A 20,961-nucleotide genomic window follows, 5' to 3' on the forward strand; every position below is an offset into this window, starting at 1 on the left:
AAACAAATATCACTGAACAAAATGGGAGAATAAAACATATTTTATGGTATTACATAAAGTATATAAATAACCCATGGCAGTCAGTAAAATTAATTTATTGTGTAATATATACCCTTGAGCAACTCATTAAACTCTAAATAGAAAGCACATTTCTTCGTTTTCAAAGAGTAGTAAAAAAAACATACTGTGCAGGCAAGACATCTTAAAAGATGTGTGCAGTGACAAAAGGAAATACGAAAACATCTTGACAGAATATGAAATATTTCACACCAAAACACCTCAGCTTAGATTTTAATTAAAAATGAACGCTCATGAATTTCAAAGGCTGTTAATGTTTACTCCAGATGGAACTGCACAGCCACTGTGTGTGTATGGCTGTGATCGTGCGTATATGAGTGTGCGGATTGGGTGTGTGTGCGCAAGTGCAAGCGGGGGAGGTGGGGTAAATGCTTACACACTTCAGTGCTCAGGGTCAGCAATAAAAAAAAAAAGTGCATACGTAATTGGGCAACGACTTGGAATAGCCTATATCAGATTAAAGTAATCTAATTAAGTTAATGGAGAGTGGGGTTCATGTGCTTTATCTGCAGACTTCACAGCACATCTGTCAGTCTCATTTTAATCACCTATTCGTTTGGGTAATTCTGTTTAGAGAGCTGTTAAAAGGGTAAAGTTCACATAATGGTATATTTTAAGCCGCTAATCACTTAGAAACAGGAAACTGAAAACCAGTGAAGACGGGTTTGGTAGAACGCATGTACAGCAGGGTCTTCAACGTTTTCAGGCCAAGGAACCCTTAGTTGAGAGAAAGATGAAGCATGCAGGGACCCCCACAACCTTATCATAGATTCCATATAGTTTCATTGTTTGACAGCACGATCATCAGTGTATTCTGGATTCATGTTAATGTGGGTTTTCAGATATATAACCACTTGAACCATCAATACTTAATAACCTTGACTTTTCACTGTACTTAGTCTGCTCTTTTTCCCCTACAAAGCTCTTTGCCAAAAATAGCCGATCTACAAAAATAGCAGATCTACAAGCTCACAACGTTGTGAGCTTGTAGATCTGCTATTTTTGTCTAAAGTTCTCAGAATATGGATGCTAGGGTTCAATGGTTATGGTTAATATAAAAAAGGGAGGAAAAAACAAGTTTCTATCACACAAAGATTTGGAGGACCCCCTGTAGTAACTCTTAGGACCCCCTAGGGGTCCCGGACCCCCTGTTGAAGACCACTGATTGTACAGTATACAATATCTTAGACAAACATCTACAAACGTAGATATTTGTTTCAGATGCTGTAAATAACGCAGTAGAGGCAGGGAATTATTTTTCACGCTGATGCCAGAGGCAAGAAATACGATGGGCTACAGTTTTCATTAATATTCTTGGGAGGTGTACATCATGTAAACATGATGTAGCCTACTGTATATGAAATATTACTTTCAAATGCCTACCATATGGACAGGCCAATTAACCACTTAAATCCTATATCCTTAGTTCCCCAGGGTTCTATAGGCGCCCTCCTTTTTCTCCCCTTCATCAAATATCTTTGGTGAAAATAGCCAATGTACAAGCTTGTTAATTATGTCATAAGAATTGTAGACCTTATTAATCCCGCTGGGGAAATTCAGTTTCAGTTTCAGTTTTTAAGCACTCAGGGGAGTAGTTAAGGCTAAGTGGCTTGCTCAAGGGACACCTTGACACACAGCCAGGGCCGGGAATCGAACCACAGGACCTTCTGCTTCCCAGGCTGCTTTTCTACCCATTCAGCTTTGGCAGCCCATAGTTGAATGGTTTGTGAGTTTGTGACACGTTGTGAGCTTGTAGATCTGTTATTTTTGCCAAAATGTTGACCCCCAGAATAGTAATGCATGGGCTTATGTGCAACTCTCTTTTATTGTAGCGACCACAAAAGAGAGCAAGAGAATCAATTTCCTGTCATAGAATCTATTCTATGGCATTTCAACATTGTTACTGTATGTGTTCGTGGAACCCTCAACTGGTCACCCTCCCGTAATTACAATGATAATACCTGTACAAGACAAAACAGGGGCAAGGCTGGTTCCGTTCGTGCAGGTTAAGAATAAGATCAGTACCAGCATCTGGTTGCACTCAGCCCTTGGAATGAGAGCGAGGAAAATAAGAGAGGGAAAACTAAGACAGAGATAGATATACTATCCTTTTCTAAGTGAGAGAGAGAGAGGGAAAGAGAGGGAGGGAGAGAGAGAGCAGAGGCGTCAATTGGGTATGGCAAGGTATGGCAGCTGATATACCTTGGCTACAGGGGGAAAAATGTACTTCTTAAATGCCTGTTGCTATGCAACATGACTGGTGTATTGCACACGCGCCTTCGCGCACGTGCAAGACACCAGTCATGTTGCCATACCTTAGCTTTTGCTGAACTGACGCCACTGAGAGAGAGAGAGAGAGAGAGTGAGAGAGAGAGAGAGAGAGAGAGAGAGAGAGAGAGAGACGGTGAGTAAGTGTCGTAAAGGAGGAGGAAGTGAAGGTAGGCAACCATAGAGGAGACGTAGAGTAGAAGGAGGAGGAGAGAGAAAGAAAAAAACGGAGGGAAAGAGGTAGTGATGAATGAAGAGGAAAGGGGCTGTGACTGATCAGTATTGAAAACCTGTGCTGCTGTAAACGTGGTGTAAAAGGCGAGCGGGGGAAACGGATTGAGATGTCTGTCATGATGGAGTGCGGGCTGTGGCCTGGGCTTAACACCGCAGCTCACTGTTCCTCGGGAAGCACGGACGTGAAAATACACTTGAGGAGAAGACAAATATCGTGACCTTTCTGTTCCAGCCAGGCAGTGAACCTGACTAATACCTCACTATGGGCTCCAATGCAGTAAGACGAATTCTAATGAAAGTTCTGTAGCCTACAGAGAATAACAAAATTCGAAGAAAAAAAAAACAAGACAAAGATAAACAAAGTGCACCGTAAATGTCATTGGCTGCAACATACCGGTAGTTAATTTCCTCAGTAGGAAAAATAGCCTTAGAAAGCGGAGAGAATGTGTATCTCCAGAAAATAGAACCGTATCCTATAAAATAGACCTACTGTAAGTGAAGGCAGCACTCTTGTTTTAAAATCTACCTAATTCACTGTAGTGTTGATTTCGTCAACTAAAACTAAGGGTCGATCCATACCGTTATAAGGAGCCTAACTAATTTCGGTTCGGCAGTAGGCGAACCCAAATATGGTTCGCATCCCCCGGTTCGGGGGGGCGTCAACCGACTAAATTCGGCTCTACGGTGCTGACGAAATGTTGTGACCTCCCGACTTAATTTCGGTACTCAGCGGTGTCTTCTCATTCATTCATCCCGGCTTCACGTTCATATTCTCGGCTGTGAATCCAAGGAAACAGCCGTCGTTTGTGTGGGAGACACGCCGACTTCCAAATGCTTGTGTGGCCGTGTATTGGGCATCAGAGAGCGGATACTGGAGACGAAGAGTGGTGGACTGGGAGGCGCGCGCGCGACACACACACACACACACACACTGACACACACACACACACACACACACACACACACACACACACACACACGCCTTTGCTGCGTGTATCGCTGCTAACGCGTCGCCGACCGTTTTAAAGAGAAAAGAAGAGCTTAAACACAACTTTGCTAATTGCTAGTGTTCCGTGTTGATATGTTTTTTTTTCCACGACGAGTTGTGTGACTGCGTGATGACATGCATGCAGCAAGGGAGGCGGCACGTCTATAATGTGAGCTTGTAGATTAAATGTTTTTGACAGAGCTCGAGCCGAGCGTTTGTGAGTGTGAATGAGAGAGAGAGAAGAGACCCCGCTGGTGCTGCTGCCTGCTGGAGCTGCTACTCACTGGACCTCCAGTCATTCAGTGTGCAGCGCGAGGGCAAGTCAGATATGTATATCCGCCCTGCAACGCTCATTCATCGGCCACAAACGTCGTCATGCCACGGACCTCCAATATTTACAAGCGACTTGGGCACTAGCCGTTAAGAAAGTATGGATGAACTCCCCCCGAACCTAAATAATTTCGGGTCGGGGCGTCCTCCCGAACCGAAATTAGTTAGGCTCCTTATAACGGTATGAAACGACCCTAAGGCGAAAAATGTTCGTCGACTGCCTTTTTCACGGACGAAAACGAAACAAAAACTAAGCTATATGATGACAAAAAAATAGGACTAAGCTCACAACGTTGTGAGCTTGTAGATCGGCTCTTTTCAACACTAATTCATGGCCTCTACAGCATCCTTTCCCATTGTCCGTAGTTTTGGAAGTAATATGTCCTGGCCTGATCCCTGTCCTATCAGCCACAGCAGAATTCACTAACGCCTTCAGACAGATGGCAGATACCAGCCAGGACTCAAGGACTCAACGATGGGGGGGGTGCTGCCATGCAGCACTGGGCCAACGTCTATTTATAAATGTAATTTGACGGTGACAATCCACAATGCAAGCGGACTGTTGGACACCCAGGCCTGCCAGGACTGAGATAAAACAAGTCCAACCCTATCAGCATTTAGAGAGGTGCTTTAAAGACATGAGCAGTATGGTTAATGTGTCATATGGCAATCAGGCCAGTGAGGCCACAAGCGCAGCTGGGTGAAGGTATAGCCATATTATGGTAAATCCAATGCAAAACTGAGGATAAAAAAGTGTAATAAAGTCTATGAATATATCGTCACTGTCGGGCAGAAACCTCGTATCTCCAAGTTTCAAATTTGTTATTTTTTTCGTAAAGTAAAGCCCTGCTTCATCATACAAGGCCATCGCACAAAAGTAGTGAAAACAGCCGATCCACAAGCACACAACGCCTCGCACCGCGAGGCGTTGTGTGCTTGAATCATTTTAAAATGATAAATACAAAACAAACGGTTTTGGACATACAAGGTTTCCACCCGACAACGACGATATGAAATACAGTTATGCATAGGTCTACTTAAGTAATCCAAGTAAGTGTAATAAAATACAATTTATGTTTTTTTGTGTGTGTTTGAGTGAGACGGGGAGTGACATGCAGCAAAGGCCGTCGGGATCGGGACTCAAACCTGCGACGCTGTCGGGCTACACTGAGCCTAGATGCCTGGACCGCTGTGCCAGCAGCTCAGGCATAACTTATATGTTTGTGTTTTGAAGCAAGCAAGCCAATTGGCTGGTTTACAGCATCCTATTTGATCCAGTTCATTTGCAGATGAACAGGTTGAAGACAGTTCTCATTATCAGGACGCAGAAATAAAACGAATTAAACAAATCAATGAGCTGGACTACTTTCCTGTTTGTACCGGTAGGTGCATAGAGTTAGATTAACACTGAGGGTTTTACTGTGTGGGGACGGCAACAGCCGATAGCTTGTCCGTTCCGCTCGACACAGGTTTTAGTTCTGCGTTTATCGTAGCTTCACCAAGGCTGACAAAAGAACAAATCTCAAGCTGAAGATGCATTAGTTGTGTTATTGTGTTAGCAAAACATAAGCCTGACAAAATGCTTTATCCTGGTGAATCTCAGAGGTGTCACGAGTGGAAAACAGAGCACCTGCTATGTTGCAATGTCTCATATTGCTTCAGGCAAATGTCTGTTGTTGAGCCTTGGGGACTTACAGTATGGTTTGGTATCCATTCTAATTAGCTGTTGCAATGGTTTGATTGATTGATTGAAGGCTTTATTAGAAGTTTGCATAGGAAAATGTACAGATTCATGACGGTACAGTTCACTGGTACAAGGTCTACTAAAAGGAGATCCATGAAAAGACTAAGCTTATTTCAACAGGAAACCATTTAAGTATCTCATATAACATTGAATGACAGACAAATAGAACACAGTACTATGCAGTAGACATGTAAAGAAAAAAAGAAAGAAAAAGAAAACAGTAGGTCTATACAATCAGTAAGTACAGTATATACAATATATACAAGGAAGGGGCAGGTAACAGTAAGTCTAAACAATCAGTATGTACAGTATATACAAGGAAGGGGCAGGGAGGGTAGGGTTGGGCTAGGTTTTTACCAGTTGTGTTCTTAAATCTTTTCAGCAAGAGACAAAAAGTAATAAATCTCAGCTTGGGATTCCGTGGGCTTACAAAACTATATAGTACTGCTGTCACGTATTTAATAAAACCAAACCATAATTTAAACTTGAAAACATCTCAGTTTAAGTATAGGTGTTATTGCCCCACTGGCACTTATAAATAAACAATATTAATTTGTTCAGTTTGTTGAAATATTCATTCAACAAACATTAATTTTACTAAACTTAACAAAGTCTCAACCAGAAGTCAGAGAAATAATGATTGAATTCTTTGATGTCATCAGTAAATAAAGTATTGAGCTGCTCGTCGCAAAACAAATGAAATATTAATTTCACAGGATCACATAACCTTTATTTTTTTCTTAAAGGTGGAAAAAGTCAAAAGAAAAAAACGTCATTCCATAGCCGTTATCAGTTTGGAATGAACAAACATTGGATATAATGCCTATCCTCATGCCCAGAAACATTGCTGACTCGACATTACCGTATATCTATTGTCCAGCTTTTATCTACCTTTTTCAATCTATACTAGTTCATTATATATGGAGAAGCTCACCCTTGTTCATCTAATTTACATGACATCACATATAGGTTTAAGTCCGCAGGAAATGCTGACTGGACTGACTAAGTGGTCAAACTAAGACACATCCTTAAACAGAATTGTATTGCCCTGCACAGTCGAATCCTCTTGTTAATTTAACAAGCATATACAAATGGAACCAAATGCTGTAAGGGTCCATTTGGCTCCCATTTGTACACTCTCTATCTACATCTACTGTATGTTATAACTGGATAAAAAATAATGTTCACTCTGTATAATGAACTCTTTGTGGTGGAATACATTTTATAGGTTGGAATTGTGAAGGGACAGTGCAGCATGCAATGAACACAAAGTTAATGGTGTTTCAGCATATGCATACCTTATATACATAAGCTTGAAGCTTCATTCATGTCAAATGAACATAATCATATAGTGATCAGAAGTGTTGTCAGCCGCCACTGCTATTAGCTGTATAGATTAAGTCTTAATGCTGACATTCCTTTGGCGCCAATCCTCTCTTCTCTTTCTCTGCACAAATCCTCAGTGTTAATTTATCCATTGAACTCCAACGTTCGGATGACACAAAAAGAACCCTTACAGGTAACAATGGGTTACATTTTGTACACTTTCAGTCAGAGTTACATTACAACTGAGAATGTGTATAGAACACAAATTCACCTCACACAAATACAAATTATGTGTGCTCACGCACACACGAAAGCACGCACACACGCACGCACGCACGCACGCACGCACGCACGCACGCACGCACGCACGCACGCACGCACGCACGCACACACACACACACACACACACACACACACACACACACACACACACACATACCCACACTCACATAGACCTTAACCCCTCTTCTACTTGACTGTTCACGTACATGACCCCGACGGTAGAATTCATATTGCAATGCTGGCTCCTTCACAAAGCCTTGCTGGTGGACACTGATTGCTTGATTGAACCGAGGAGAGGTCGCAGTCATCTGTGGGGGTCCAGATATATCGCCGAGAGAAGGGAATGTGACAAGACTCTCTCTGCTGACGATGGCAGACAGGTTTGACAATGTCACAATGTGTGAGTGAGTCCCTTCACTTTGGTTAACATCTGGGGGAGAGAAAGAATGGGAGACCAGAAGAAAGAAAGGTGGGGATTGTTATGTGTGTGTGTGTGTGTGTGTGTGTGTGTGTGTGTGTGTGTGTGTGTGTGTGTGTGTGTGTGTGTGTGTGTGTGTGTGTGTGTGTGTGTGTGTGTGTGTGTGTGTGTGTGTGTGTGTGTGTGTGTGTAACATCAGTCCAGACAGATGTATTAAGAAATAGTAAACTGGATAGCTCTGTTATGGAGGGACAACAGGCAGGCTACAACATATACATTATCTGAGAGACATCACAATGACATAACAACGAAATCTATGAACTCTATTCATCCATGTAATCACAATATCAACTGTGTGCATGCACAGAGGATGTTGACCCAGTGGCAGTATATTTATGCGGTATCCTGGTCTCAGTTAAGACAGCAGAGTATAACAGATGTGTATAAAACAGCAGAATGAGTTTATCACTGCAAACCACAGCTGAGCATAATACTGCTATAGTATAACAGAGCTGACAGCAGACTGAGTATAACAGTTCTTTTAGCTACAGTAACATCAAGCCCTATACGTGCGCATAGGGGGAGGGAATGTTATGGAGAGGCAAACAAAGGTGCTTCTTGCATGGACTTGGCTCCTTTTTGTGGCTTTGGAGCTTGGAAAACTAATATATGGACATCCCGTCTTCATTTTTCATGTTTCAGGCCCCTGCGCTACGATACTTAACCATAAATTTGCGCTATGGCAGAAGAATCTATAATTGTATACGCTCCGTCTCAAAAACTCAATGCTGATACTTGTTTGCGCCTAAAAGACAATGGCGGACTCATCCATGCATACCCCCAGATACACATATGTGTAGAATCGTTTTAACACAGCTGAGTAAAACAGCAGAGAGGATTCTGCAACCATCAATGCACTTATACAACAATAGCAACATACAAGAGAAACAGTTGCATTCCAAATAGCTGTGGGCTGGATCTCATTGTGTCACATGATTCTCTTTGTATATACATATGGATCACATATACTGTATATCCTGGTTATTGAGGGAATTTGCACTATAGGCTACTTAGATCCACAAAAATGCTTTAACCCTTTGTAAGCCACGGGGAGCCCCTTAATGTTAAAACCGTAGTATATCGCACATCCCAGCAAGGAGTCTCAGCCACGCCGTACTTTCCCGGACTTTGTCATTAAAACCGGAATAAATGATTTTGATCCGAAAATCGGCGATCGTCTAACCTTCCCTAGTCACCACTCGTGCATTGATAGCTCATGCACGGTCTGACATGAAGCAGAGGTGACGTCAGCTCCTTTCCTTCTCCAAGGCTACTCCCAGCCATCCGTTTGCTGTCTGTACACTGGTGCTCCTACTGCAGCCATGCTTGGGGCTATGCTAGTGAAGATTTTCAGGTCTGTTCTTGAGTCACACATGGATTATTTGCAGGGACATTTACGTGAACGGATCGCGCACGCGAAACGCACGGGGAGATCGATGATCGGCCAAAACCCCCATTCTATCCCAACGGAGATCGAGAAAATCACGGTGAGCTAATGACCTGGGAAAAAAAAAAAAAGAAAAAACAACGGCGCTGTCCAAGAAGGAGGGGCGGCGGGCTCATGTTTATAAACATAATATTATGTCTCAGATCACAATACAATAATAGAAATTTCACGGCTAATCTACCAACCACCATTCTATTTCGGACGGCAAAGTGTTAATTAAATTGTACTCCAACTCTGTCTCATGGGATCTCAACTGAGATGTCACCCCTTTGGCAGGCATGCATGCACACATGTTTGACATATAGGACTCACACACTGAAAAGTGTGCTTGTGTGCGTGTGTGCGTGTGTTTACGTGTGTGTGTGTGTGTGTGTGTGGGTGTGTGTGTGTGTGTGTGTGTGTGTGTGTGTGTGTGTGTGTGTGCGTGCGTGCGTGCGTGCGTGCGTGCGTGCGTGCGTGCGTGCGTGCGTGCGTGCACAGACACAGACACAGATTCAAAGCCCCCAGTTTTAGTTGGCTAATTGAGGTGATTGATGAAGTACTAACTTGTAATGTCCAAGTTTCATTAAAACAAAATGCAGGAATCAAGATAAAGGGAATGGAGGCCTAAATAAAAGTGACAGTCCTGAAATTGCAGCAGATATAAACCCACTTCGCACTTAATGCCTAAAACAGACAATTTGAGACAAGCTACATTTTGAGGCTCTCCTCGCTTTCCATTATAATTAGTTTGGTATTATCGATGGCAGGGAAAAGGAGGAAGATCCTTGTCTCCTATTCTGCTGTGAAACAAGCTTGACGGCACGTCTTATGAGAATATGTTGTCACTTCACAAGTTCACGCAACCATGACTACGATCATCAAAATGAAATATTTTGACTAGAACAAACAAGGTGTTGTGCAAACCTATATCTATTGTAACAGCTATTGCCTTTGCTTTGGCTATAATTAGTACAGTAGCAAATGTTAATCAGAATGCTATTGGCATACATTTTAGCTGAACAAAAAGGTATTTACAATAGTAAATAATAAAGTAAATGATTGTAATGTGGATGGATTAAATCACTGCATGGTTTTGTGTTGTGTTAGAACAGGTTATTATTTGTGATGTACAGTAAGCTCGTAGAGCTGCTATTTTTGTGGTGCGACACCGACGCACAACAAAGTATAAATCAGGCTTAAATTGGCAGTATATTATTGGGCCAGAAAATGTGTAGCCAACTAATGAAGACAAATTCCCAGGGGGATAATCAAGCGTGATAGACTCAGGCAAGGGGTGATTGAGGCCACACAACAATATAAATAAATAAAGCAAATAAATCATGGCCTTTACTGTGCCTGGGGATTACAGCATGTAAATAAAAACGTATTTGGATTTCTTGGTGTACAGTGAATAAACAACTCTGTTTGAACTATAGACAAGCTGTCGCATTAGTCAGCCCATGAGACGTGTTTGGGGGGAAAACTGAACTTTCAAAAGACTTCGACATAGACAAACAGGGGGACTGGCTCAAAGCTGATAAAACACCTCTGTTTCAAAGCTGAGGCCATCATTATGAGAATGGAAAGAATGGGTCACCAACAGGATTGTGCTTAGTTTTTTACGCCAAGAAAGGATTGCTCCCAGCACTGGTTGCTTGGTGAAAAACAAATGTCATCCTTAGACTTAGAAGAAGCAATTTCCAGTTTTGTGTAATGAACTGTGTTAAACTCTTCTTCGTGTCACTGCATGTCTTTTCCCTAAGCCTTGATCCAGTAATAGAAGGCCAACACATTGTCATTCCTATAAGGAAATTCATCATTCCTAGCATGTGTACTGGAGCAACACTTCTTCTTTTTTAGATATTAGTATTATTCAAACACAAAAAGGGCAATATAAAGAAGAACAACAACTGCGCTGCCTTGATGTGAGAGTATGTGTTATGATATATCTTATGCTTGACCCGCTTAACCATGATCTGTTTGACTGGTACATGTACTGATTCACTCTTATGTGCATGACATACTTGTGCTCAGCTGGAGATTTGAACTGGAAGCAAATATGACACCTTCATGTGCGTTGATGTTACCAAGGATTAGTTGTTCTTGCCAGTATAGGCCTGTTTGTCAAAGAAATACAGTTAGCACCTCCTCCCTAGAGAATTATTGGGCTATTTAAGCTTTGTACGGCGACAGGAAATGATCAGCGCTCGATAGACCAACCTGCCGCCATAGCAGCCGTCTGTCTGTACTACGCCAGAAGGTCCCTTTGTCGCCATGGGAACCAAAGCGTTCAGTGAAAGAGGTGGGACCTCGTCGCCGACGGATCTTTGCTTAACGATTTGGACCGCAACGGCGATTCCGTCATAGCCGTAATCCCGCCTCACGCCACGGTAGTAGAAACGGTTTCCTTAAATTCCCTACTATTTCCATTTGTTAACCAATGCCTTTTACGCCACAGTGAGTCAATTACTTTTGAATATTTCTTTGTTTTGGAGGGAAAAAAGGGAAATTATATTAGAAGATTAAAAGGTCTAAGAACAAAACAACAGCAAACTAAAACTTTTAATTGTTACAGATGTATGACAAATCCCAAGAATAACAAATAATTTGCATGCACGTGACCAGGCATGAGGATTGTCTACTTTCTATGTTGGCAGGCGGATTGTCTACTTTCTGAACTCACCTTTCTGAGCCTGATAATTCAAAAAACTACAGATTACAGAAAAAACACTGAATGTTGAAAGGTCCGTTTTTTTGGTGTAATTGAGGTCAGGAAACATGAAAGAATGCCTAGAATAAAAAAATATATATATTTGATGTCATAAGACCTTTGAGTTTTCTCAGAAGGGTGGCTGGTATCTCCCTTAGAGATAGGGTGAGAAGTTCAATCACCCGAGAGAGACTTGGAGTAGAACCGCTGCTCCTTCACTTGGAAAGGAGTCAGCTTAGGTGGTTCGGGCATCTAGTACGGATGCCCCCCGAGCGCCTTCCTAGGAAGGTCCTCGATGCACGTCCCACTGGGAGGAGACCCTGTGGCAGACCTAAGACCAGATGGAAGGATTATATCTCCAGACTGGCCTGGGAACGTCTTGGTATACTCCCAGAGGGAGTGGAGGAAGTTGCGCAGGATAAGGAAATCTGGAAGTCTCAGTTGGAACTGTTACCCCCGCGACCCGATTCCGGATAAGCGGTTGAAGATGGATGGATGGATGGATGGAGACCTTTAACCACTGTGCCACCCAACTGGCGACCACCATTCAGTACGTATCTCTGTTAATGTTTTCAGGATGATTAGATATAGCCTATAACTCTTGAGCAAAAACATATCTAAGAATGGAGAATGAAGTTTTGTATTGGAACTCATTGGGTTGCATGCTAGGTTATTATACAGTGTAATGTTTGCCCTCCGGCAAGTTACCACAGCATACGGAGCAGAACTGCCTTGTTTGGCAAAAGCTTCTTCCCCCAAGCCATCAAATTCCTATAGTCTCACACGCACACGCGCGCACGCACACGCACACACACACACACACACACACACACACACACACACACACACACACACACACACACACACACAGTGCCGGTCTAGTGACCGCTTTTGACCTGTGATGTGCAGTTTTATTTTACTCAAACGGGCAATTTAATTTATTCTAATGTGGCATTTTATTCAGTGTGTGCAATCTTCATGGATTCGGGGAACAAAAGCCTTCAAACTATCTATCTTTACGCACGTTTCCTCCACGTGGAGGGATGAATCTACACTTTCCAGACATTGGCTGAGATGGTTTTGAAAGATTTGTGATGGATACTGGAGAACAGCATGGGCAACCTCTAAAGATTCGGTATACATCCTTCACTGAATATCCACCCACTGTAACGCTTCATGAAGTGCTACTGCTGCTGGTCCTGCTACACCAAAGGCACAACTTTAAGAACTGATGCAGGGATTCAAGGTTGGCTGGTTCCTGGTCGAGCCTATATTACCCTCTGGAGGATGAGGGCATCAATCTAGCCTGTCTTTCAGCACAAAAGCCTGTTCTGTGTCTAGGAGTTTACTGAGGGTGTTTCTGTTTTGTTTTTGTGGCTTCTTCTCCAGTGTCACAGAGAACCACCAGAGAGAACCATGCAGGGAAAGAAATCAAAAAGGACAATTTCACATATTCAAGAAAATGAGCCGGAAACTAAATAGAACTAACATCTACAGTATGTCAAAATTAATTCACAGTATCAGTAAATGTTGAAAGTAAATGAGAAAAAATAAGAAAAAATATGAAATGAATAAATGAGTAAAAAAAAGTTGAGTCAAGTGGAGATTGGCCTCAGTGTCTTAGTCTTTGATTTATCAGATCAATTGATGCTTCGGGCGATTATTTGCTAAAATTCAGTCAATTGACAAACAGCTGGGATAGATTAAGAAATCAGCTCAAGCTGCCAAGTTCAACATAATGTTTCCTTGAAGACAAAATCCTTTCCGCCTCTCAAAGCCCAAGGTCTCAGCTGCCTGCATCCTGTATTTGTGTGTGTTCCTCCCACTGGGCTTTACTCTTCCACTTCTTTTTCTGAGACGTGCTCCACCTCTCACATCACCTGACAGCACGACGGCCTATAGACCTTCCTCCAGCGCACTTTGCAATTACAAAACATGATTAATTTACCGGGGAATCATTCAGTGTAGCACATTCAGCGGCCAGATGAATATGATGCAGTCTGTCTCAGCCAGATTCCCTCTAACCCTCTCCCCACTCCTCTGTCCATTGTTCAGCAATTCTCATTATTATGCACAACAACCTTTCTTTCACAAGGTCAGCCTTTCGGACGTGATGTACTATTGGAGCTACAGTTTACCATTTCTACTTTGGCAGATAATAAAGTCCGCTGTTCGCAAGAGGAACACCATCCTTCTTGCTTTATTGTAATTAGCTAATATGTCATCCATTAAATAAACCTGATCAATCGTCAGAATGTAGAAACTGAGGAAGGCAGTGGAAACAGCGAAGGAGACAGAGAGAGAAAGATCGACAGCATGAGCGTGAGAAGAGACAAAGTGGAAGAGAATAGCGAAGCAGGCCTAGTGTGCATGTGTACGTGCACGTTGGGGTGGTAAGTAAGGTGTGAAATTCAGGCGAAGGCGCCATAAGAGAAAAACTGAGAATCCCATTACTGAAAATGTGATGTCCCAGGAAAGCCCTACCCCTGTACACTGTACAGTATACTGTACAATGTTCTACTAGATGCCAGTGAAAAACAGTATTCTGAATTATTTACTAACTCTATGATAACTATTCATTCTAAAATAAAATATCCTTTCATGTTATGTGTTTCTTTTGTCTCAGTGCACTTAATGTTTTGTGCAAAGCACTAGCTAGCTATTGCCATGTTGAAATGCAGGGGCGTCACAAGGGGTAGGAAAGTGGGACTGAGTTACCAGGGCCCAAGGTGGAGGGGCCCTAGTAATTTTAGCTATTGAAAAATAGCAGATATACAAGCTCACAGCACGGCACCGAGTGCCGCGCTGCGAGCTTGTAGATCTGCTATTTTTGAAAAAAATCTTTGAATATATGTATTTTTTAAGCGAACATTTCTAACTCAAATTTAGCTTCTGGGGGTCCCTGGAACTAAATATTTTGAGATCGGGGTCCGTGGCCAAATACATATCATCTTGGGGGTCCTTGACATAGGTTTCTTGCACACATTTTCACGATTTTTCAAAAATAGCAGATATACATGCTCGCAGCGCAGCACTCGGTGCCGCGCCGTGAGCTTGTATATCTGCTATTTTTCAATAGTTAACATTCATGGGGGGCCCGCAGTGAATCCTTGTACCCAGGGCCCAGAATTTGGTGTGACGCCCCTGTTGAAACGTACGGTATAAAGGTGACAGTGATTAGAGAGTATGAGCAGTTGTGCATAGCTGGTCCCTCTGGGAAGACTGTTCTACCAGCTTCAAGCTGTTTTTTCCCTCTCTTTTTTCCAGTTTACAAACTACACTCCAGACATTTAAAACTGTATTAAAATGCAAAATTTAAACTTTTATGATGACGCTTTTCAATGATTAGCTTTATTTTTCCTCACTCAAATATATCGTCACTGTTGTTCAGAAACCTTGTATCTCCAAGTTTCAAATTTGTAAATTCTTTCGCAAAGTAACGCACTGCTTCATCATACAAGGCCATCGCACAAAAGTAGTGAAAACAGCTGATCTATAAGCACACAACGCCTCGCACCTAAACCATTTTAAAAATGATAAATACAAAACAAACGGTTTTGGACATATAAGGTTTCCACCCGACAACGACAATATATATCACACTCAGCTATTGTCATTACATTTTTTGAGATATTCCAAATAATTAAACTGACTGGGAAAGTATTTATTTTCGTCCTTATGGTGCACAGTGCTGAGAGGGAGCGATGTGCAGAGACAGCTGTCAAAACCATTCTGAATACATGGGCAGTCAGAGAGGGCAGCCTCGCCACTGGAGGCCACACTGCAGCGACTGGCGAGAGACAGTGTGAAACATTCAAGAGAGACACATAGGCAGGCAGCTAGACAGAAACACCTACAACACCAACACACAGCAGTGTCTCAGGAAACCTTAAGTTTCCCAGTTCGATCCCAGCTCTTCTCTGCATTGTGTCAAAATGTCCTTGAGCAAGACACTGAACCCCTAACTGCTCCCCTGGCACTGTTCAATAGCTGCCCACTGCTCCAAATAGTTCGGAAACCCTTCTAAATCACTTAATTTTACCTATGTTTACGGCTGCTCTGTATTGCTGATTCTTCTCTTTTGCTTTTTTTTTTGAGCGGTGGTCACAACGCTCCTATACGTGGCCGTGTGTGTGGGTCTGTCTGTCTGTCTGTCTCGGTGTCTCCGTGTCTGTCTGTCTGTCTGTAGCCTGCAGTAACCTTTTCTGACCACACATGTTAAGGGAGGGGCGCTGTTGCACACACACACACACACACACACACACACACACACACACACACACACACACACACACACACACACACACACACACACCACCGCTCAGTTCACACAAGTGTGATTTTTTTTTTTTTTTCGCTGTATACAACAGTACCTTTTGAGCAGTGGCTTGATAGGGTCAATTTGAGACCTGTATTGTACTGTATGATTTAATGTCAAAGTTATACTATCTAAGAACTGTCTGCCAGCCTCTGCCTCTTCCTCCATCTATACAACAAGATGGCCTTGCAAAGCAACAGTGACATGGGATTATTGAGGGACTGAAGTATGACATCAACAACAGCAAACTCTCTGAATGAACTATTTGCCACGATTTTTGGAAACACGTGCGAAGATAATATGAACTGTTGCCTCAATTTGGATGCACGTGTGAAGATTATCAACGTGAAAAAAACATCTGTGACCTCCTTGGTCACGACGTTCATCTTGTTACCGCTGGGTGACCAGTGGCGCAGTTGAGCAGCCCATGCGGGCGAACGCACACACACATACGCACGCGCACGTACGTACGCACGCACACACGTACGTACGCACGCACACACGCACGCACGCACGCACGCACGCACGCACGCACGCACACTATATCTATCTGATTGTCTGTCTGTCTGTCTGTCTGTCTATCTAAATCAGTTGTTCTCAAACTTTTTCTTGTCAAAATGATATGTGAGAACCACTGTTCTAAACCGCTGCTCTAAATCCTATACAGTACATAGCTGAAATCTAAAATGACACAAACGCTTTCTCTGTTTTAATGGGTTAAATCATGCACACATTCCAGGTATGTGCAAATGTACATGGCCAGTGAAACAAAACCGAGAAAAGAAAACCGTGCATGCGCCATGCACACATATACGCTACACTGCTGGTACAGGCTCTTTCATTTCCATGGTAACCACTGATTGATTCCCACTGTAGTGGAGTGAGCGGGAATAATAGTGGCAGCAAAGTGGAGCAGGAGATAGATAGACAGTGAAACCCAAATGAGCACGAAATACAAAAATAAAATCTATGTAAAGAGAGAAGAACAGTCGCTGAACATGCAGCTAAAAGACCAAACAGGAAATGAACATACAAGGGACGGGTTTGGGGCTGCATGGATTCAAAGATAATAAAAAAAAAGGATAATACAAATATTGAAAGAGAGATGCATGAATTGAGATCCTTCCAATGTTTGAGGCAAGAAAAAGTCAGATAGAAAGTGGGAGAAGCATATCGTCGTTGTCGGGTGAAAACCTTGTATGTCCAAAACCGTTTGTTTTGCATTTATCATTTTAAAAATGATTTAAACTAGTGAAAACAAGCACACAATGCCTCGCACCGCGAGGCGTTGTGTGCTTGTAGATCTGCTGTTTTCACTACTTTTGCGCGATGGCCTTGTATGATGGAGCAGGGCTTTACTTTGCGAAAGAACATACACATTTGAAACTTGGGAGATACGAGGTTTCCACCCGACAACGACGATATAAGAAGATACAAAGATGAAGAAGAAGAGGGGACAATGCATGAAGAAGAAGCGACAAGAGGATTTTCCATGTTTTCAGAGGGATTCCCTGGAAGACGTGTCATTAGGGAAAGGCTAACAGAGAGTCATTGCAACAAGCTTTAAATATGTTGGAATAAATATATATGAATCATCAATCTGTCAAGGGGGAGACACAGTCAACTATTCATTCTGATCAAATACAGTAATCCCATTGCAGAAAATCAATCATCTCAGCGCCATGCAGAAAAACATCAGAACATTTCTGGGGCAACATTTCTGTCAGTCCTTATCAGTCTTTCTGTTCTTTTGCATTGCTAGATTTGCTCCCGATTCCGGCTTTGAATCTGGTGCATTAGTTCATGGACTACTGATGTACAGTTGTACTGATGAGAGTCGAGACTTACTTAATATTCACTCATATATATATCCATTGTCAATAGGATGTGAATATATTCACATATTCATTGTTACAATTTACATACTTTTTGTCCGCCAGGCCAAAGGCTTGGCTGAGACTATGTTTTGCAACCTCTCTGCCTGTCTATCCATCCGTCCGTCCGTGTGTGTGTCCGTATATGTCCGTCTGTGAACAGCTAATCTCCGGCACCGCTGGCTTGATCACAGTAAAACTGTGCACACACACTCCGCATTGGAGGCAGATTTGTGCAAAACAGATTTTTACAGTACTCCTACAGACTTTGTCCAAACATCACGCACATCGGTACACAATATCTATAGTCATTAAATGAAACAGGTCTTTCAGTCCGATTTTTAAGATTCCATCCTGATTGGCTAAGCTTTGCTTCCAAAGAGTGCTCAGTTTTGAACTAAATGCCTCAAATCATTAACATAGCGTACAATTTCTGTGAATTTTCCACTAGGCTGAGAAAGAAATGCCAATAGAACATTTTCAAATCAGCCTTATGGTGGCGCTATAACAGGGCGATTTGTGTTTTTACCTATGACTGCACCGATCTGTGTAAAACTTTGAAAGGGCACTCCCTAGACGCCAAGGGAAAACCTTTGGCCTGCATTTGTCACATCTGCCTTTTATAGCGCCACCAGGAGGCCGAGTTATGTAAAACATGTTTTTCCCATATTACTCCTTCAACTTTTATATTCCATCCTTATTGGCGAATTCCGTACATTGTTGGCCCACAATAACCTGCCTGACCTGGCGGAGACCTATGGTCTGAGGAGCACTTTTTCTAATTTAACCTTAACCAGTAGGCTATAAAACCACTTTGAGACTAATCTCTAGGCCTATTATACAAGTGTTAACTGGACAAGATGCATAAATATTACACAGCTTTGCCAGCTATAACAAATACAGGGCAATACCAATGGCAATGACAGACATACCGTATAACATCCATACAACACACAGACTACTTACAAAGCTCAAGAAATTTTAATTTTAACATAAAATAACAGATTGGCAGGGAGAGACCAATATGAAACAAAATGTCTTTAATTTGTTTTGCAGAACTGGTAAGTATGTCCCTGGTAATCCTTTTAAAACTCATTAGAGGGATCAAGGAAACCAATTCAAGTCTGGTCTGCCGTTTGTTCCACAACCACGGCTCAAAATAAAAAGTAATTCTTTTTTTCCCCCCTCAGATTTTGAAGGCACGACATAGTCTTTTACATACTGTATCCATTCACATACTGTATTCATTGCACGCAGAATGCTGCTGGCAGGTCATTGCCAGAGGCATCTGGAGCTCAGGGCCCATCAAGTTCTCCTGTGGGAACTAAAATAATGGCAAGAAGAGGCGAGGGAGGCAGAAGACCTCATATGCCTAAGCCAAAGGAAAAGACCAGTGAGTGTGTGGATCAGCCTTTTTGAGCGATGCTAACCGTTCCTACATCTGGCTTTGTCTGTATGCATGTCCGTCCCACACTTGGCTCATTGGCCAAGCTTTGCGGGACACTTAAAGGAGTAGTTCACCCCAAAAATTGCTATCGATTACTCACCCTATGGAGACCTGAGTTCAATAGAAATGTTTTGTATTTGTTGCATCCCTAAGCCAATAATTCGTTTTTAATAAATGTACCCACATTGATTCCGGATGTGTCTCCATCCGTGGTGCAGTCGGTAGCGCTGTTGCCTCACACACAGCTAGAGGGTCCTGGGTTTGATTCCCGCTGGGGGTGTGTTCTCTCCTCCGCGTCAGTGACCATACCCTAGTTGGGGTTGGCGAAAGGGCCTTTCTGTGTGGCCCTCACAAAAAAATCATGCAGTAATCCTGGTCTCTATACTGCCTCCCCCTGGCCAGCTGGGGTGCCTGATGGACGGGAAAGGATTGGTTGGAATAACGTGTTCCTTCCATGAGCTAGATCCAGCCAGGGAAACTTCCCCCTTTTAAAGTCCTGCTGAGGACGACTAGGCAGAAGAATTCATTGGCTATAGATGTATATTCATAGTCATTCATATATTCAATATTATTGACAGACTGTACAGGGTATGTTAACTCAGTCATTCGGTGACCCAGTGCAGATGTCTTGTATGCAAGCCAAACAATTAGTCTTACTTACCTTTTCCTGTATTTCACTCTTACTGCTGTTGCTATGACAACAGACTTTCCTCACGGGGATCACTAAAGGGTTATCTTATCTATTATCTTATTTTGTCTCATCTCATCTTATCTAATCTAATTTTATCTTATTTTATCCTCTCTGTAAGGAAGGAATTATGGCCTTATCCTGTACTCATCCTGTACTTATTCTGTGTGGCTGGTACCTGGGTATGTTAAAACCCTGCCAGCTCTCAGCAGGCCTGTGGTACTGCACCCCCACATAGACAACCTGAGAACTCCTCCCTAGCCTGCTGGGCCTTACGATTTTGTTCCATTTCTTTTTTTCTTGCTGATGTGCTTTCACGAGAAAAAAGATTATTGTGCTTCTGATAAAGAGTTTAAGTTGCCGCAAGGTCAACGTAATTCCTGCTTCAGATAAAGGAGAGGAGACAGACCTGCTGGTACTCTACTTGGGGGCTCTGAAGCCTGCTGATAAAATTGCATTTGGGGGAAGGATTCTTGAAAATGATAAGCGAGAAGAAGCAGAGGGGTGGAGGATGGGAAAGATGAAGCACCATGCGGCATCCCTGGCTAACAGGACATCATGTGTGATTGCTGCAGGCAACTCACCCGCAAACAAGGACAGGGACAAGCCATCTACTTATCTACCTTGGCCTACTGAGTCTTAAGGGCATGGGATGATTAGATAGCCTAAAAATAATGCATTTTTACCTTCTGTGTTAGCTATTACCGTACAATGCCAGCTCTTTATTGCATTTTGTTTGTCCAAGAACAAGAACCACAGTGAAACAA

The sequence above is a fragment of the Nannobrachium achirus genome (genome assembly GCF_963921795.1).
Source record: "Nannobrachium achirus genome assembly, chromosome: 1".
Classification (NCBI taxonomy): Eukaryota; Metazoa; Chordata; class Actinopteri; order Myctophiformes; family Myctophidae; genus Nannobrachium; species Nannobrachium achirus.